This window comes from Hippoglossus hippoglossus, chromosome 13, assembly GCF_009819705.1.
Source record: "Hippoglossus hippoglossus isolate fHipHip1 chromosome 13, fHipHip1.pri, whole genome shotgun sequence".
In the NCBI taxonomy this organism is placed as follows: Eukaryota; Metazoa; Chordata; class Actinopteri; order Pleuronectiformes; family Pleuronectidae; genus Hippoglossus; species Hippoglossus hippoglossus.
The window spans coordinates 24,352,963-24,372,960 of NC_047163.1; the positions used below are offsets into that span (position 1 = coordinate 24,352,963).

At 41.3% G+C, this 19,998-nt stretch overlaps 1 protein-coding gene across 2 annotated transcripts in view; it reads left to right on the forward strand.

Moving 5' to 3' along the window:
• The window catches only part of lsamp (limbic system associated membrane protein), a 607,348-nt gene that overhangs the window by 374,341 nt on the left and 213,009 nt on the right, over positions 1-19,998 (forward strand). The window lies entirely within an intron of this gene.

Here is a 19,998-nt window from a genome sequence, read left to right on the forward strand (position 1 = left end):
TGGGAACAGCAAGCAAACCAACATAGTGAGACTGAAATATATAAAAGATAGAAAACCAATAACTCTAACTTTTGAATGTAAAACTTTATGTAAATACCTATTCCATGCAGGCATGAGTGGTGGGAAACAGAAGCTCGCTTTGATGGCGACCACACACTAGTACTTGATCCCTAAAATACATATTTTTTAGAGAGCGGATCCTGTAAAGTCATAGCAGGTCATGCAACTTTCAACAAATTTGGTTGTAAAAATCAATATTGTTGCACAGGAAATGTATTTCACATGTCAATAGAAGTCTATCCCCGCTGTTTTCTTGCATTGCAGGGGATCCTGATTGAATCATGAAAAATTAATCGCATCAATCTCAGAAGGACACAAGAGAATCAGGGAGCAGTAGTGTGTGTGTGTGGGGGGGGGAGAGATTGAGTCAATTTTTACTGTCAAGTGCTGAACAGACTCTAAACTAAAGAATCAATATCACAAGAGGAACATGATGCAAAGTTTTTTATACACAAACAAAACACAGCTCAGGAACCGATGCATTTAAGGAAACTATACCTACATTCGATCTCTGTGCGTGAATGGGTTTCTCCTTCCTTTTCTATCTCCTGGTAATTGTAACATTTACCGTATCGACTGGACACCATCTACAGCCTTTGATAAACATATTGATCAATCAAAGAATTCTCAAATCAGGGTCTCAAATATAATGTCACAATCTTATCCATTCAAATTCTTATTGCCTCTTCTCTCTGCTCCTCTCCCTTCTGCCCATTGTGTGCAGACCCTCTGGAAAGACCCTGCTTCACTACGTAATCTGAAAACACAAAAAGAAGCTTGATTTTTACAGAGCCACAGCTTTGAAAATGAATTTGAAAAAAACAGTTTCCACCTTGAGCGATGTGCAGCTGAGCGAAATTCAAATGAAGAAAACCGCAGTGATCGGAATAGTATTCTAACCTGAAAATACACCCAAAGATATGACAGTTTTTAATTATATTACTAATTATCTAAAAGTGATACAATTATCTAGCACCCCCTTCAGCTAACATACACTCTTGTGCTGGCAGCTTCCTGACACCTGATAGACCCACATCACAATACAAACAATACTGAGCAGTCGGAATTTCAATAGGACGATAAGAATAGACTGCTGATTTTCTGGTTTCATTTGTGGGTGTTAGCAGCCACATCTGATGAACCGTATGAAAGTTGTATGCCTTCTTTTGCATACCCCCACCTCAGGTTAAAAATGGGTCTGACTCGTACACTTTTCACCCTACGCAAATGCAATTGCCTCCAAACACTCTGAAAGCCGAAAGTCGGCACTGACAGTCAGAGCCAAAACAATGACAAACACTTTAGACTCCTAATAGATGGGGAGTGCATTCTATATGATGCAATATCAGAAGTTAAATGTCCCCTTGGTTGGAGGCTAGAGTGGTAAATAGGTTCAGCCATCAAAGTTCAACCTTCTTCCAGGCAGAGGACATGCTCGCTTCTGTAGAAGAGAATATCCTGCCAGTCACTACCTCTGATGCCAAACAGGGCAAATGTGCATTCTCTCAGTTTGTGTCAGACTGTAACCTGAAATGTGTTGCATCACCATGTTGTGGTTTAAACTAATAAAATGAGTGTATTCCGATAGGAGACCTCCCTGTTCTTTCCGGGAATCATAACGGACGGACTGTCAAGTGCAACCACCCCCCCCCCCCCTCCCCCGACCTGGCAGCCCCTGTTCATGCACGCCAAGTAGCACACAAATGAATGAATTCCCGTGCATGGTGACAGTATAGTTGCATCAGTGTAGCAAGGTGACAAGAATGAGCTCTCTCCTTATTTAAATTGTAGTTTCTTTCTTTACTTGTGAAGCAGCTGAAAGTGCAGGTGATGTTCACCGGAGTCCTGTGAGCAGATCGGTGGTCTTGAGTATAAACTTGTAATCATCAGCAGGCTGGACTCTGCTGCCCGTGCCCTTTGCCAGCTGCCTAACTAGAGCCAGTGCTGGAGCAGATGGACCTGCAATGCTGCTCCGCACCACAAGGCATCTGCTCATGTGCATGTGCACTGTGGTGTGTGTGTGTGTGTGTGTGTGTGTGTGTGTGTGTGTGTGTGTGTGTGTGTGTGTGTGTGTGTGTGTGTGTGTGTGTGTGTGTGTGTGTGTGAGAGTGTTCCTGTACTTTATGTACCTGTATCTTTGTGAGGACATTTTGACAGGTCCTCATTTTTTCAATGGGCTGTTTGAGGGTTAAGACCTGGTTTTAGGGTAATGCATTTAGTTTGCATGGTTAAAGTTAGGGTAAGGGGCTAGGGAATGTATTATGTCAATAAGTGTCCTCACTATGATAGAAGTATAAACATGTATGTGCGTGTTACCCCAGGACTCACCTCTGGCTCCTACAATAACAGACGGCTCTGTGTCAGTATGGCAGGTCCAGGAATGATGAGCGATGCAGTGATGGAGTATAGTTAGTGTGAACGCTTGTGTGTGAGTGTGTGTGTTGATTGCATGTGTGTACCCACATGCCCGTGTGAATCAGGTCACCTCCACTCCCTCCTGACCGTCCCCAGCTTCTTCTGCACCTCCTCTCTCCTCCTGCCTAGCCCTCCTTCTCAGCGGTAGTTCTCTGCAAAGGTCGTTAGCACAGCGAGAGGAGCCACGACTCCTTTAAAGTCAGGAACTAGCTCAACACACACAAACGCGTGAACATATACACTGAATGAGTGTAAAATGTTAAACATGTTTCCCTATCGCAGCACACTTGTGCCACTTGATTTTCTTTCTTCTGTCAAATACACCACAGTGTACCTGGCAAAAGCCCTGTGCTATGTAATAATGTGTTGGAGCTGTTCTGCAGTCTGCTGCAGTTGATGTTTCTTTTCTTAGTTGACGAGCAGTGTCCAAAACAAAGTGTATTTTCCCCACCTGCCATTGTATGTTGGTTGAAATGTAAGTGAATGACAATGGATGACATATTACATTTGCCCTAACTGACAGTTTAATTGTGACTACTTTGAGTGACAGAACTTGATCCAAAACAATGGTAATGAAGGCAGTTTAATCTGCCTGCATCACATCTCTTTTGATGTTTCCCTATGGTTTTGTACATGCATGTAGTCGAATGGCAGAAATGAATCTACATGGTAATAATTTGTAAGTCAATTTGAAATGTTACGTAATCCTGCGAACTAGAAGTCAAACAGAGAAACAAACACAAACTAGAAAGACGCTCTGAGATTGCATACTCCATGTCAGAGCAGTGTTTCCCCATTCATTATCTAGACTGTGGGGGCCGGCCGTATTCTGATGTTTCCTGCAGCAGTTTTATAATGAACCAAACTTTTTACTCTTCTCCTAATAACATGTGAAATGTCTAACTTGTTGTTTTGCACGGATGCTGCATTGTATAGCTGTATGCAGCAGTGTTTGCCATGTGTCGGCTCTCTCGCGCGTGCCATCGACCATAAAGTTGTAACCTTTCATGCAGACACCCAGACCTCATAGTTTTAGCAGCAGTTGTGCATCTACCTGCAGGTGGCATCAATGCAGTTCTTTTCTCATGTGTGGGAACTTGTATTTATCTTTTTGGTCTGTGAAGCTGTCACTCAGAATCTGTTGTACGTGAGAACGACGTTTGTGCGTATGTACCCTGGCTAACGCCATGTTCAGTGAATTATGTGGGAAACACTGCAGAGAAAGTGAAACAAAATTCCTGGATCCATCCATTTACTCAGCACTTCCTTTACCCACACCACATCGTTCCACCAAGTTTTGTAATAAACCGTCCCTTAGTTTTTGTGTAAACCTGCTAAAAGATAGACAAACAAGGTGGAAACATAACCTCCATGCCTGAGGAAAAAAAGAACAACCACTAAGTTCAAAATGCTGCAGGGATGGTTCTAATAAGGCTCTCTGTTAGCAAGATAATTGAAGTCCTGCTCTTTCTTTCAAAAGTGTTAAATGTCCTACCACACTGCCACAGACCTGAGGTGCTGTCCTTTATGAAACCTGTTGAGTTTAGACAACTGAATGATAATCAGAAGCGTTCAAGTCAGACCTGTTGAAACTGCATTAAGTGGAAGAATGCACCACGGGGAGTGTTATTGTTGTCATCTATATTTATGACAAAAGCAGCAGTAGCCAAATTAATTCATGGCTAAATCGGGCACCAGGGGCCGCCTTCGCCGAATGCAACAGTGGGTGGTCGTCTGGTCGGGCTGCCAGCACGGGTACGAATAGTAAAAAACAACGCCGAGCTGTTTTGTATTTCCGCTGTCGACTGGTTGGTTGGCTCCTTACCAGGTGTATATGTGTGTGAGAGTGTTTAAGCACATATGGGGACAAACATTTGTCACATCCCATCTCTCCTCTCCCTCATCACTGGTTCACTCTGCTGTCGCCGCTGACTGTTGAGCTGACACTTTTCTGTATACATTTGTAAAAATGTGAACCTAATAAGTGCACAGTACAATGCCTTCAAGGCTCTGGTTGAAAAGTCAGACTGTAGAGTTGAGTGCACATATGGTTTGAACCAAAAAATATAAATATGTGGGGATTTGAAATTTGAAATAAAAATATGTCACTCTGTTTTTCCCCAAAAAACTAGTGGTCTAGTGACACGATGTTGCTTTGTATTCTATGGAAGTGATTGGGCCTAAATATGAACTCATGAGCGCATGATGGTCATTAATTCAGGCATTGTGAACTCAGTGAGTGAAGTCTTTGACAGTCAAAGATTTACTGAAGTCCAGTCAACAATATTCTCAAACCTTTGCTCAGATTTAAAGAACTAGTGCAGTGTCTGTTTTAAACCAGCCAATGGAATGGAATGGAATGGACTCTCTTTTACATTTCATTTAGCTGACGCTTTTTTCCAAAGCGACTTACAGTAAGTGCATTCAACCATGAGGGTACAAACCCAGAACAACAAGAATCAAGAAAGTACAATGTTCTTCAAGAAAGCCAAACTACAAAGTGCTGTAAGTAAGTGCCATTTAAGTGCTGCTAAATTGTTCTGTGTTTATGCTCCAGAGCCACTTCATAATTAGTCATAGTCCTTAGTGAGTCCTCCTCAAACAGTTATACAATATAATGTCACGTGTTACTGTTTGCATAACTGTTTGTGTGTAGAGTTTTTTTGTATACAGTCTATGGTGCAGAGTGAAGTTAAAAAACTTTAAAATGGAATCTGTTTTTTGCACCAATTTTATATGTTTAGGTATAAGTTCGACATAAAATGAAACAGATTTGAATTGAACTTAATTTGCTTTATCGCTGCTCATGTCAAGTTTGAGAGATTTATAATTGGTGCTATATTTTATACTTTGCATGTCGGCTATTTCAGAGGTCTGTTAGGCAGGCAGAAATAAAACAAATGTTGTGCTTTTACTTTGAAGAGTACTTGCTAAAGAGTAATTAATTATATGATTGATTGCAGCACCCATGACACTCTTGAGTGCCCGTGTCAGTCTGATAGTGAAATAAAAAAAACATCCAAGATGATCTGATGGTGATTTTGGTCCTCAGGCTGCCAGATGCCAACCACTGCTGGAGATTATCCGAGGACATAGAAGAAAATGTCCAACTCAGTCCACAGACTGACTGTTAGCACGTTGTCCCCATCTGACTGCAAGGCGCTGCCTGTTTATTCTGATTTGATTTATGTTAAATGTATCATAAGATAAGATTAATGGGTTGTGAGGTGAGAGTTCCACCTACAGACAGACAGACAGACAGACGTTTGTGGTCCTATCTAAGGTATGAAAAATAGGAAAATGTATGTAAATGAATTGGTGCATCTGACACAAGCAAAACATAATTAAAGGGTTAAGTTTGGACCAAATGGCATAAAACCCTTCCAATCCACTCTATGCTAGTATTTATTGAGTTAGTATTTGTCCTTATAGCAACTCAGGTTCAAACCCTGACTGGGGGAGTTCTCTGTATTGTCAATGCTTTCAGTCCTTTTTTAGGGCTCAAAAGGTTCAAAATTTGAGAAGTGGATGTTTTTCAAACTGAAACGTGAGGATAAACGTGAGGTTGCTAGAATAAATATTTCATTCATAACCCCATGATTACCTAAAACGTCATTATGTCTTTGAGCTGTTAAAAGGGAAGACTCTTTACTGGAAGAGAGAAAAGACATAAGTGGGTTGACATTTTTACTAATGCTTGATGAAAATCTGAGTTGTAAGAGGGTGAAAGGTTATTAAGGAAATCTCAAACTTATGGACTCGGTTGTAAATCCACCTGTTTATAAGATAGTACTACATGACTGTGTATTACATGTTTGGAAAGTTATCAGGAAAAGTCATTTTATCCTCTGCATCAGTGATGAAGGCAGTAAAAAACATTACTACATAGTTCTCTCTTTTATTTGACAAGAAATGTGTGCTTGCACTATTTCAGGCGGGCCAACTTTGACCCTGTATTCTTGGTTGGTACAGTGGTACGATGAGCGTGTTTCTGTGAGGGCATTACCTTAATGTTGCCTGTGGCTTGAATGTAAGCACACATGGGAGTAATGTTTCAGCTTCTTGCATTTTAAGTCTGTGTTATAGCTGATATATGTAGGTTGTGAAGATCCCATCCGTGCTGCAAGGTGCCATACCAAGAGGCCCCAGGCCTGTGGGGTCTTTGTTGAACACATCTGCCTTGAAATTCAACAGAAAGAGAGACAAAGTGAGAGAGATGGATATTAATTTATGTCAAGGGGGGACTAGAAAGCAGATTTAAATTGCATCTGTATTGTCAGAAATACAGCCGTAATTCCAAAAAAATTAGCTCTTGTCACTTCCTTTTAATACAAAATAATAAGCAGTGAGTCATTGAAGCTGTTTATGTTGGGTTGTTATTGACATCTGTGGCTTGTGGCATTTCCTTCTCCCCTAATTATTTACTCTGCCCTTTAGCCTTCCTTCATGGTTTCAGATCCTAAACTGTAAAGATAAAAACATGCATCCACGATAATGAAGAAGATGATGGGCACAAACGGAAAATGATGGCGATGACGAAGATGCAAGGAAAATAAATATGACTTCGGGGAGACAAAGAATGTGGGGAAACTGAAGATAAGAAATGTCTCACAAGGGAGGAATAAATTGAGAAATGTGCAACTACTGACTGCAATTACAGTGCTTTCTTGTCCGTGGCCTGCTAATTGCGAGAACAGAGGCAGAATTCAGATTGGAAGGGAGGCCCTGGAGATAGGCCTGTAGCTCTCCAGTCCCCAGAGAGAACCTAATCCAGGGAATCGCTGTGTTCATACAAAACAATGAGGGGGGTCTACATTATTCATCTCTGGGAGTGAGAAACAGAGAAGCAGCAGGAGAAGTGGGTGGCGTAAAACGGGAGCAGTGGTGGAGAGATAAGATATGGAGGCGCGCTGGACTGCTTGGGAAAGAACTATTTAAATTTCTGCACAGCTGTGTGGGTATGTGTGTGTGTGTGTGTGTGTGTGTGTGTGTGTGTGTGTGTGTGTGTGTGTGTGTGTGTGTGTGTGTGTGTGTGTGTGTGTGTGTGTGTGTGTGTGTGTGTTCACTCTATTTACACTGCACTTTTTATAAAGCTTATTCATAAGTGTGTTGGTTGTCAGCACATTTACTTACTTATTTGTGGATTAAATCCTTTTCAGAATCTCCAGTCACATGCAATTTACCAAAATGGGATTTTTAGCCTTTTTAGCTCATGGTGCTGCTGAGCTGAAACAGCTGTGCAAGAAATCGCCCTGTTGTAAAACTGTAATTGCTGTGTTTGATTCCAGAGGGTGTTAAACTGTTTGGGTGTGTTAGAAAAAAAGATATTTATCTTTGCCATATGTCAAAGCAGGGTTATAGATCAGAAAAGGATCTAAAATAATCCAAACAATGTATCTGGCCACGGTGTCATAATCAGTAAATAACTGCATGGTTGAAGGCTAAATAAAGAGACCGTAGACCATATTCACCAATCACTTGTTGTATGTTCCTCCAACCTCTAAATAAACGTCTTACTCATAGGACTCCAGCAGTGCCTATTTCAAGTTGTATTTATGGGTACTGCAGGATTACTGCAGGCATCTTTCTCAGCAGGGGTTTCCTGTGAGAGTCAGGTACAATTCACCGAGATTTCCACTGCGTTTAAGGTCACACGTATGCTCCCATTAAATGTGCTCAGGTTTGCATCCTGCCCGGGAATATCTTAAGGGCACGCTGGTTTCTCTTATTGAGCCTATTGTTGGTCTGTTTTTCATGTAGACTGTGAATAGTTCTGAATTAATAGATGTACTATATTAATATAATGTGCACATTTTTTATATACATATTGATAAAACTGAAAATTGAATTACTATACATTTAGCTGCTTGTGTAATCATGAAGGTTCTAAGTTTTTAAGGATGAAATATAAACATGTTTGTCAACCATCCGAAATGACGGCGATAAAATGTGCAACTTTATTTTGTTTGGTAAATGGTTGCATGACACTCAGAGGTCTGACAGATGAGTCAAGCAAAAACCCAACTGAGATGCAGTAATTTTGTGATTTCATTAATCCTGCCAAGGTCTTGTTAGTCTGACAGTGTTTGTTAGTCATGTAGCGTTTTGGCAGATTTTAATATGCACTCGTTAAAGGGGGCGCCAGCTCCGATTAAAGCAAATTAAGATAGCTTAATTAAATTGATCAGTCTCATCAAATAAGTCATCAGTTCCTATTTCAACAGATTTTCATTCTCTTCTTAAAATGAACAACAGGCAATGCTTCATAAAGAAAATGTATCTACAATAACTCCTAACAAGTAGCCCCTGGTAACATGGTGACAATAGTGGAGGGAATGTGTTTATGTTACGTTCTGTATGGTTGTTAAACAGATGCTAAAATGTCAAGGAATAAAATTGTAAGGATTAACCGACATTGACCTGGTTATTAAAGGCAGCATAGACATTCTCGGTTAAGCCTTCTGGGATTAGTGATATAGAGTCTTCCTTGGCTGGAACCCAAAGCAGTAGTTGTTGGGCCTGTAACCTTTATGTTGAATCTAGATTGGCTCTTCCCAGAGGCGTCACCGGTTGCTTGACAATCAAGGTTCTAGCAGCAGTCTCTGCTGTTTCGGGGTTTAGGGCCTGCCAGCAGCTGCCTCATTTTGGCACTGGCGATGTCTTGTTTTACATGATCTGGAGTAGGCGTGCAGGTGGCCTATGACCGCTGGGTTGGTGTGGGGATAGAAGCTGACTAACTTTAATTACTGTACTGGACTGCTGCTAGGAAAGTTCTAGAAGAAACTGCCGTTTGCCCGAAGACACGAAACCTCCTACAATGTAGTAAGTAAAGTTGCGGTAAAGGTATCTATAAGAAAAATGTGCTAAACAAATCTCTAAGGCACCGTTCTTCTGGCTAAATGTGCTTCTGATTTGGCTCGGGGTAAAAGTGAAAGATTGTGCAAGAAAAAGAATAAAGAATCCAAGGACAAAAGTACACAAGAGCAGTACAAAAACAAAAGAAGTGAAAAAGTGTCAGATAAATAAATAACTAAAAGTGATGCACCTCACCGTTGTGTCTGTTATTCCCAGGAGACCAAGCATACGTCTGAGGGGCGTTCAAATTTGTGTTTAATCTATATTGATTAAAACAAGAGTAGTGCCTACTATTTATTTCACTGTCAATGAATGCATGACAATTACAAATAGTCACAAGTAAGATAGATGGCTCTATTTAATGATATAAGTGCATGATCAATGTTACAGTGTAATAGTGCATTTAGGGCATGTCTAATTCCTCTTCTGGTTAATAGCTGAATAAAACATTTGTGGACTAGGTGCATGGTTCAGGAGAATTGAACTTAGTCTCTTTATTGATTGCGGGTGTGTTGTGGGTATAGCATGCCGTTAACCAATCAGAATGTGCAGTGTATGTGCGTGCCTTTGAGTGCATGTGGTGTGGAGAATGGCTGACTCTTGTACCAAATGACAGTGCAGGCGAAGGGAGTAGAGTTGGCTATTTGGTCATGAAAACATCTTTAAATTCAAGTTCAAGATAGATTTATTTTTCAAAAAGATTGAGGAAAACTTACGTCCAAAAATAATTGGATGAAGAATCAAGGTCCATGCACTCAAAGTGGTTTGAAAAATGTAAAAGGCCTTTATTTGAATGGGATTGACGCTTTAAAACGCATATAAGTTCATGCCTCCAGCAGGGTGTGCTGCACAGTGGACCTGGATTCTCCATGCCATTATTTTTGGACGTAAGTTTTCCTCTAATATTTTAGGATGTATTCCTTTCCATGAGCACCAGTGGTGTGAGGGACACCAGTAGCACTACTCCCACCTCTCTGTTTCACATGTGAGCAGTTTTTTTGTCATATTTTTAGTAATGTTTGAAGATTGAAGGATTATTTAGGAATGAGATATTTTTTGGATGATGATGTCAAGGTTTGCAATAAGTCCATAGTCTCAAGTGAATACTGAAGGTTTACATATTTAGTTCAAAGACCATAAGTGAAAAAATACACTGATCTTCCATCATGGAGCCAAAATCAAATGAAAGAGAGAAAGAAAAACTGAATTTCACTTAAATAAAATGTGAAGTGCACGCTACAGATAGGCTAACATCAACTGGAGCTTGGCATCTTAATAAGTGCTGTGGACCTTCAAAGATACAAGGGATATTCTCAAGCTTGTCCTATGTTCCAAAATTATGAACCCTTGACCATAGATGGGCGGCATTTCTCTACTGCTTTCCTAGACTAACAGTACAATTGACATTCACCAATTTTAACAGTGCTTCTAAATGTAGCGCTTCACCTTTCTGACATGCATCTCATTCACATGAGATGCATGTCAGGAACAATTTGGACTCTGTTGTCTTGCTCAAGGATACGTTGGCAGGTGAACTGTATGAGCCAGAAATCGGACAACCAACCCTCCGATTCGTGGACGACCCACTCCTCCTCCTAAGCCACAGTTGAGCATGACAACTGAATAATTAGATTTGACCAGTTTTGAAACTGACGAGCCTGCATTAGTTCTCCTGCCACTATATTTGAAGCTACTTCATGCCAGAAAGTCTGAAATGCTGTCAACGCTGGTGTGAACCGTTCACAAGATGGTCTCTAGTTTTTCCTGATGAGAATGGGTAGGACTGATAGAAACTGGGACACGGCGATCAGTGACTAACATATGGGGGTAGGGGCGTTAAGTGGGGCAGCGATGGTCCTGTCCTCTACTTCCAGAGCCCTTTCTTGGACCACACCCATCTATGAACTCTTTGTAGCCTTCATTTTAATTGCATCTACACACTTTATCTTAAGTGGTTGTGATTTTATTGCATTGACCAAATCTGTCCACAGGCAGACAAACAATATAGAACACCTGCTTTAGTAATCCGAGCTGCTTCTGTGGTACTTCCAGCTACAGGAGCTGTCTGCATGACCGCACACACACAAACAGACTCACAAGGTGAAAAGAATCCCACCCCCCCACTGTAACGGCTAGTTAAAAATAAATGTGTGCATCAATTTCACACCACTCCTTTTAATTTATGTAGACGGTCCTCAGAGTAATTTAGTGTGTGGAACAGCGCATGCATATTCTGAAAGTCTTAATTAGTCATCCATTTCTTCTTGAAATGCATCCCCTAATTTAGCAGCTGAAGCACAGCAACTTAAGTGTGGGGTAGCTATGTGATGCTGGCGTGGACTTCCTATGCCATAGACTCATGGAGCTTTTTTGTGCTCACAAGGACGCACTCCTTCCATCTATCAGACTGCCCATCCTTGTACTTCTGCAAGGAATTCATCTTGTTTCCCTTAGATTTTCACCTTCAACATTACAACAGCAGCCCAACCAATCCTCCACAGCAAGGTCTCTCTGTACCCTCACACTCTAATGGAACTGAATAGCGAGGGGAGGGATGACCCTCCTCAACTCAAAGCAGTGCTTCCACAAGAGGATTAAGGGGACATTGTGTGTGTCTTGGGGGGGGTAGAGGCAGTGTGCGGTGTTCTCCTGAAGAAGAGATGGATGATGTACAGGTGCTGAAGGCGGGGGTTAGACTTGCGGTCACACAGATGTGCTGCGACTCAGGGTGTGATTAGCTTTCTTAAAAAAAGGAGAACTGAGGCATTTGCATCACAGATTTGCAACTTCTTTCTCTTTTATCATAGATAAAAATACCTTTCACAACAAACACTGATGCCATTTGTCCTGCTAATCATGTGTGATATACAGAGTAGTGGAGTGGGTATGGAGTAATATATCTCATGATACAATACATACGTTACAATAGAACCATAACCGTGTAATTGCAGTTTGGCTCACTTTCTCTTATAAATCTATGGCCCATGTCAATATGGAATACAGTATTATGTAGGAACGCTATACAATGGTTTATGCTGACCATTTCATTTTGTATTTCTGCTTTGAATGAAATGAAACAACTGGCAGTTAGGCGCTATTACTCAGTGTGAGGGAGCTGGAAACAAAGAGAAATGAAAGTTGCTTTCTGCATCATATACCTCAGCATAATGATGTTGTTTGGGAAGATGTGTGCAATTACACCTTGGCTGGGTCATTTGCAGGCTAGGTATTACTGCACGGCCCACTCGTCTTCAAAAATCCCATTTCCTTTTTTACACATGCTCCGTAAACAAAATGTTTGTGGTTTTACCTCCGTAGATCCAAATCTGTGGTCCTCGCTGCTCACGAGGCAGCCATGAAATATTAGAAGTGCGGCTTGGGATCATAACAGCTTTTAGCAAAAGCACATATTGATGGAAAGTTTGAGACGCAGAGGAAAACCCAGTGGAAAACTTCAAATAAAACACGTAGCTGTTTGTGAGATAATCCAACCATGATGCACACGCTCACCCAGCAAAAAAAATGCACATTATGTTTATCAGACAAAACAAATAAGCAGAGGGGAAAACAGCCAGTTAGATATGATCACATTACACAACACTATAGGACTACAGATCCGGAGAGCACATACAACAGGCGGTTTAAAATCACTCTTCACATATAAAGCAGCTTTGAGGTCCACACAAAGAAGCCAACATCAGAACTGCAGCTCAGTTAGACACCTGCTCATACACAAATCCACTCACAGGCCAGCTGAAACTTTGTCAAGGTTGGGCGTTAAATCAAAGACGCCCTGGAAGGTGCCTTTTCTACAGCTTTCTCCCTCCATTTCTGAAGCTTAATGTGCCCTTTGAAGTGTGTTTAGTTCCTCTTGTTATATGCAAGTAGGTGTTGGCCGCCTGTGCAGGTAGGCGTCACGCCAGCACAACCATGCTTCATTGAGAATGCTGCGCACATTACTGAGATGTTAATCTAACTAAAGGCATTGGGTGGAAAAAAAATACTAGGTTAAAAACCCATAGGTGATCATTCGTCACTTTCCTCCCTTGCCAGCAATTCCTTACTCCCCAAAAGCCACAACACTAAAGCTAATTACCAGTTCTAATGTTGTGGCTGATCGGTGTAAATGTTTGAAGAAATGCTCAGCCCCAGATTGGTGCCTCACGTATTGCGAGGCATGCTGGATAGTTGTGCATTATTATAGAAAAGGGTTTTAGCAGTTGTGTTAAAATAAACAAAAATGCACAAAAGTGTTTAAAATGTTGTTTTCCTGCTGACTTTGAACTTTAACCTCAGCACGCTGTCTTCAATATACAGAGCTGTGTGCCAATGTTTAGCTGTATTTTTGTTGTTTCTGCTGACAGAGAGAAAGTGGGATGGAGAGCAAGAGGCTTCAGGCCAAGGTGTGTTATATTGTGCGTGTGGTGATACAGTATAGTGCTGAGTGTGTTGCTGGATATCCTTATTCCTGCATCTCATGCATTTTGCTGCCAAGACGCAGGTTTTGATAGGAGTGTCAGGGCAAATTATGCAGAAAGGATAACTTGTTTCTACCTCTTGTCTCAGTGTTTCTGTCCCGTACACATACTGTATGTGTATGTATGTGGGGGTGGGTGGGCACGCGCTGCTGAGGCAGCCTACTCTGGTTTGACATAGAACGTATGTGGTTTGGAAATAAATAAATTAAAAAAAGGATCCAAGGGGCGAGCCCGGCTCATTGATCTTCTATAGCTCACGACGGAGCTGAGGGCCATTTGTTTTCATGCAGAGGTTAGATACTGCACAACAGAGGCGGATGGAGAAGCAGAATCCCATTATAGATCCTCCTTTTGTTGTAACTGTTGTGGTGTTTGTGTTTCATGGGCCAGTATCGATCCAGGGACCCTAAGATGGAGAGTACATCTTGGAGCTGGATTCACCTATGAGGAGGTTTATTCCAAAATGACATGAACAGATAGGAAACACAAAAGAGCCACTTGAACAATTACTGACCGGACAGAAAAGATATTCCAAGTCGTAATCACAGGAATGGCTTATGTGTAAAGCCTCAGTTTGCTTTCATCACCCATCAGTATTGACTGACTTCAGTGGAAGGTAGAAGAAGTACTGAGACACTTTCCCTCATTTAAATGTGTTTCTTCACTTTGAGCCTCTGGAGGATGAGTGGATGTTGCTGCAGCTCAGTCCGCTGATGGAGTTTGAAAACTTTATTCATATTTAAAATAACTTCTCAGTATATACAACGCCCATGGAGGACTTCATTGATTGCTTCACATTTCACAAAATGTCAGAGTAGGGGCACACTGTATAAGCCAGTGGCCATCGCTGAGATAATGCACCAACGTGGTGCTGCTGTTGTTGCTGCTGTGGCCAGGAAACACAGCTCCGCAAGCCGGGACCTAAAATGACTGAAGTGATCCGTTTTCCTTCCACCGCTGTGAGGTCTGAGGTTGACCTTTACACTTCAAATCAAATCCTGCATGTTCCCATAGGCACAATGTTGGGGTTGCCACCAAAATGAAGTGAAACATTTGGCTTTGATGCAGCAGTGTGTTTGCTGCCAAGCCAAGGTTGTTGCTCGGTGTCCCACATTATACACGGCTACCTGCACTGCTGGTGCTGGGTTATTTGGGTTATTGTTTGTTTGCTTGTGTGTGTGTGTGTGTGTGTGTGTGTGTGTGTGTGTGTGTGTGTGTGTGTGTGTGTGTGTGTGTGTGTGTGTGTGTGTGTGTGTGTGTGTTTCCTTCTCCTCAACTGTATCTCCTCTCTCTGATACTCCCACGTGTGGACGAACTGTGAGTCTGGTCCCATTTCTCAGATACCTACCAGTAGTAGAACAGGCTGTGTAAATTTAAATTTTTGATACAAAATGTTTCATCTCAATTGTTGTTTGAAATATTTTTTTTAAGGATTAACCTAATAAGTAGCATGTTCGAACTTCTGAAATATTTTTTTCTCACTATCACAACTGCTTCTTGCCTACTCCACAGAAGAAGCCACTGTTTGCTGTTTAATTCTAAAGCTACACACGATTCCATATCTTTCTAAACTCTTCAAACAAGCATAAATACCTGCTTTCAGTAAGAATGCGTTATGTGGAGCTCATGCTAAGATCTACTTAAACATGCCAGGCCTTGCTGACCTTGGTGGTACTGCAGCTATAGGCACAATAGACCCCCATTTTGGAGAAGAATTGTGTCATTCTTTTATATGGCCCTCCAGTGTTTTCGTAAGGCAGTTCCATCGAGTTCCATGGAAGTTCAAGGCAGACTTGTAAGAGACAAAAAAAAGAAAAGAAAAAGAATTGCAAGCCAAAATGAATGCAGCATATAGGCTTTTTGTGATGATGTCCATCAGATGAGGATTTTCTGAGAAAACAGAAGGACAGACTGAAACAGATATTTGTGGATTTAAGAAGGATGGTTTTCTCCACGACCAAGACAATAAATCCCATGATGATCATTTTGACATTATATAAAACTGTATTACAGGCTCTAGACCCAATAGCAAGACATACACCATAAAGAAAAAAGAAAATAGATACATAAACACATACAAACATACTCTTATTCATGAGAGTCTTAAAAGGCACCCATACCAATGTTTCCACAGATATGATTGATATCTGACCGAGCTGCACCTGGGGCTTGTGAGCATCATTATAATACAGTTTTGTGACTCATCAAGTCGAGACATAAACTTAAACATCAGGTTCCTCAAGAGAGCCTGTAAAGTGCTTAGCCCTGAGTCACAAAAGAGCTTACTAGCACTGCTACACCTGGGCTTTTTCAGCAGTATCCTCAGACAGTCATTGTATGGGGCTGCATACATGGGGGTGCAGTAAGCACGAAACAAGCTCACTTTCACATCATCAGAACAGTAGTGGAATTTCCTGACTAACATGTTTGCTTGGACATACAACATTCGTCTCTGCCTGTACATGTCAGCATCATCTTCCATCTTGTCAGTGATGATGTGCCCAAGATATTTCGTACAGTTAGATACACAGAGGGATTGCCCTGACAGGTAAAACATTGGAAAGTGTAGCTTCTGATCTTCCTTGGTCCTACATATCAACACAACACTCTTTTTTGCATTGTACTGTACGTCAAACTCAACCCCATACTCGGAGCATATATCCAACAGCTGCTGGAACCCAACAGTGCTGGGGGACATAATAGCCAAATCGTCTGCGTACATCAGATGGTTTAACAGTTGTCTGGGTAATTTACACAAACTTGACAAAGCTCCTCAAGAGTCCCATAAGACATCTGTTTTCACAGGAGTCACACTTTCCATCCATACATTATCTATACTGATCATCCTTTCAGGGTCGCGGGCTTACACTTCTAATTTTACAATGTAGAATGAGTGGATTGTGCCTTTAAATTGACAACACAGTCTAATAAAGTTTGGACATGAGTGTACTGCATATTTTCAAATTTGAATACATAACCTATACAGTAAATATCTGGATGACAAAACTCTAACAGAAAGAAACAGCAGATAATGAAAATCCAGGCACGACTGTGACGATTAATACAGATAACACTGATGAAATCCAAGTTGTGATATTGGGTCATAAAATACCGTGCAGCCATCCTCATTTCATCAATGTGTGGCGGCATCTGCTTCATTAAACTCGACTCGTACTGACGTTTCTCTCACATTGTTGTTTCAGGAAGGACTGACTTGAAATAAACAACAGGAAACTGTGAAGCTTGTAGACTGTAAATCAAAGGATGTAAAACATGCAGTGGGAGGGTGTCAAAATTATCATTGTAAATAATTGCCATGCTCTGTTCTTGTACTGTGACACAGGAAGAAAGAATGAAACTGAAATGCCTGTGTTATGACACCTTTTGATATCGTTGTTTACAGTCTACATCGAGAGTATTTGGGCCAGTCCTTGAATATCTTGCGTTAATGCATTCAAACTGTGCCGTGTTATTGCTGCAATTACATTCAAACTAAGTGGTTATTGAGGAAAAATTCAAACATAATCATCCAATCTCTGAATCAACAGAACAGGTCAATGTGTCTTGTGATTTTGATTTCACAGCATTTTGTATTTTTGATAACAGAGTCATGCATAATGTGTTTCTTTTCTGCTCTGATTTCTCCAGTGTCATTATGGCTGCTGAGAAGGGGGTAGAGTCAGACCACTTCATAATGTGCATTAATAAAGTAGCTCTATAGTTGATTGATGCAGACCTTGACTCAAAAATTACAGCCAGGTCACGTAACGCTAACACGCATCAGAAATATTTGCAGGTTTGAATACAGCCTTTGGGCTAACCCTGCTGTCTGCATGACTTACGATGCCGTGTGGCTGCCCCGTCATCAAGCGTGAAGAAGCACAGACAGTATTTCTAGTTACATTACATTGGTCTCTGGTGAATTCCAATAAAATGGCTTCCTGAGGCGTTCCTCGCTATCAACTTCTTAAGTTGAGCCACAGACTTGAATAATAGATCATGTTCTTCTTTCCTCCTCAAAGAAGTTAATCCCTCTCATGCCAGTGTTGTTTCATCATTTGTTAGTCAGAGACTGCGCTACTTTAAATAGCACACCCCAATTATTAATACCCCAATAGTCATGCATTCCCACTGCTATATACTGCCGTATATATCACCAGTGACTGATTAATAATTAAAGGTATTTTACCTCTAATGCATGGAATAAATATGTTTTTAATGCTAAAAGCTAACCAGGGACCACATGTAAATTGTTGTATTTATTTGCAGAATATTATCCAATTATAAATAGCATTATATCATTTTGTGTTTTAAAACCTTGTTATTTTACAATATAGTTTATATTGTGGACGCCACAGCAGAAAGTACAGTCAATCCTGCTGTCAAGACCGTAACACCACCCGACCAAGAGCAGCCTACCAGCATGATAATAAGAACTCTGTTTCCCAGTTCTCTCTCTGTGTGTGTTAACCAGTGTTGGGTAGAGCGAGGGATCACTGGCCTTTTGTAAGGAACTGGTTGAAGCTGCTGTGTCTCAGGCTCCCCTGCCCTACGAGGACGGGCTCTACCTATTAGACACACACACACACACACGCACACACACTCAGACTTTTGAGAATCCCTAACTATAGATATAGCTAAAAGACACATGAGAGCCGTTCCTGTATAAATCTGTATGCAAAGCAGTGCCTCCGCTCCTCTTCAGAGCCCAGTAGTCCCTTTTTAAGTGGTCTTAATGCATATGCTCTTTCATAAACGGTGCAATCTCCAAGATAGCAAAAAAAAATCCTCCAGATGCTTTGAAGAAATGGGAACAGGCACTGATTATAAAGGGCAAAGTCGGGAAAAGCTCTGCAAGCATGTCTCTCTGAAAACATCTCAGCGCTCCTTCACTAATACACTAGCATTAGCACCTCCATACACTCCCTGATATCAATTACCTCACGTTAATTCCTTTTCAGCCATTCACAGGCCTGCATTTCCATTTTCTCTGATCTCGCTGTAAAGCCTACATGTCACAGTAGGCAGCAGCTGCTGTGGGGCTGGCGTCTGGTCTGGTGCTTAAAATCGGCTGATGCTGGAAATACAGGCTTAAGAACACACAGTCTTACAGCGGTTCAGTCAGGCTGCGTTAGTGCTCAGGACAGATGTACTCCTTGTATTTGCACCACAGCGATCGCATCAGGGTCAGAGGTAAGGGGGAGTGATCACGCAAATCTGTGCTATAGGTTAGCATTACATACAGTATAATCATTCTACATCCGTGTCATATATTGTATTCATGTCCCATACTTGCATGTGTGCATGTGCAGAGTTTATGCACTAGAATAGAAGAGTTTGTGTCTGAGTCTAAATTATTAACTAAATGCCCCCAGAGACAGAACTAAAAAATGGGGATGCACCGTGCAAACACTGACAATAATTCACATTAGTATTAATGTAGTTTCTGAACCAAATAAAATGCTAAATGCGCTGCCTAAATTGTTACTCTGCAGTTCATTAAGCACATCGCAGAATGAGCATCAGATCATGGCCTATTAAGCCTGTGCTTGATTGGCAAGTGGTGAAATTAGATGCTCCCTCTGCATTTGGATTTCTGTTGAATTGGAGGCTGCACACCTTCAAAACTCGAGTCCTTGCTCACACTGAAAGTGGATGTAATTACCTACCAAGCTCCAGGCCCGTAGCAGTCATGGTAGTCTAGACAAGAGGTGATTACTGCTGGTTAAGCTATTCACAGCTGAGTTTGCCCTGTTCATGGTCAACTGAGTGTGTGCGCTCTTAGATCGGTTGTCCTCGTCCTTTTCCCCCCCTACTTAATACGTTCAGTTGTAAAAAGCTGGTCAGAATGAGCAGGACTGGAATACACTATGTCATGTGAATTGTGTTTTGTAAACGTCACTCGGAATTGTAATTGATTGTGGTTACAATATGGAAATCATAAAATCCCGCTGACATTCATTCAAATCAATGCTGTTCACTATTTGTCAATGACAGATTTCACTTGGCAGCACATTGAAGTATTGGGTTTGCACTTAATCATAAGCACAGAAAGTCTCATCCACTCCATGGTCTCATGTAAATGTGCTTGGAACGAAAATGCTTGAAGTGTGACTGCTTGTATACAATTAGTTTGAAGACTAATGAGAATGTGATACTGTCGTGATCCATATGACAAGTTTCTGCATGC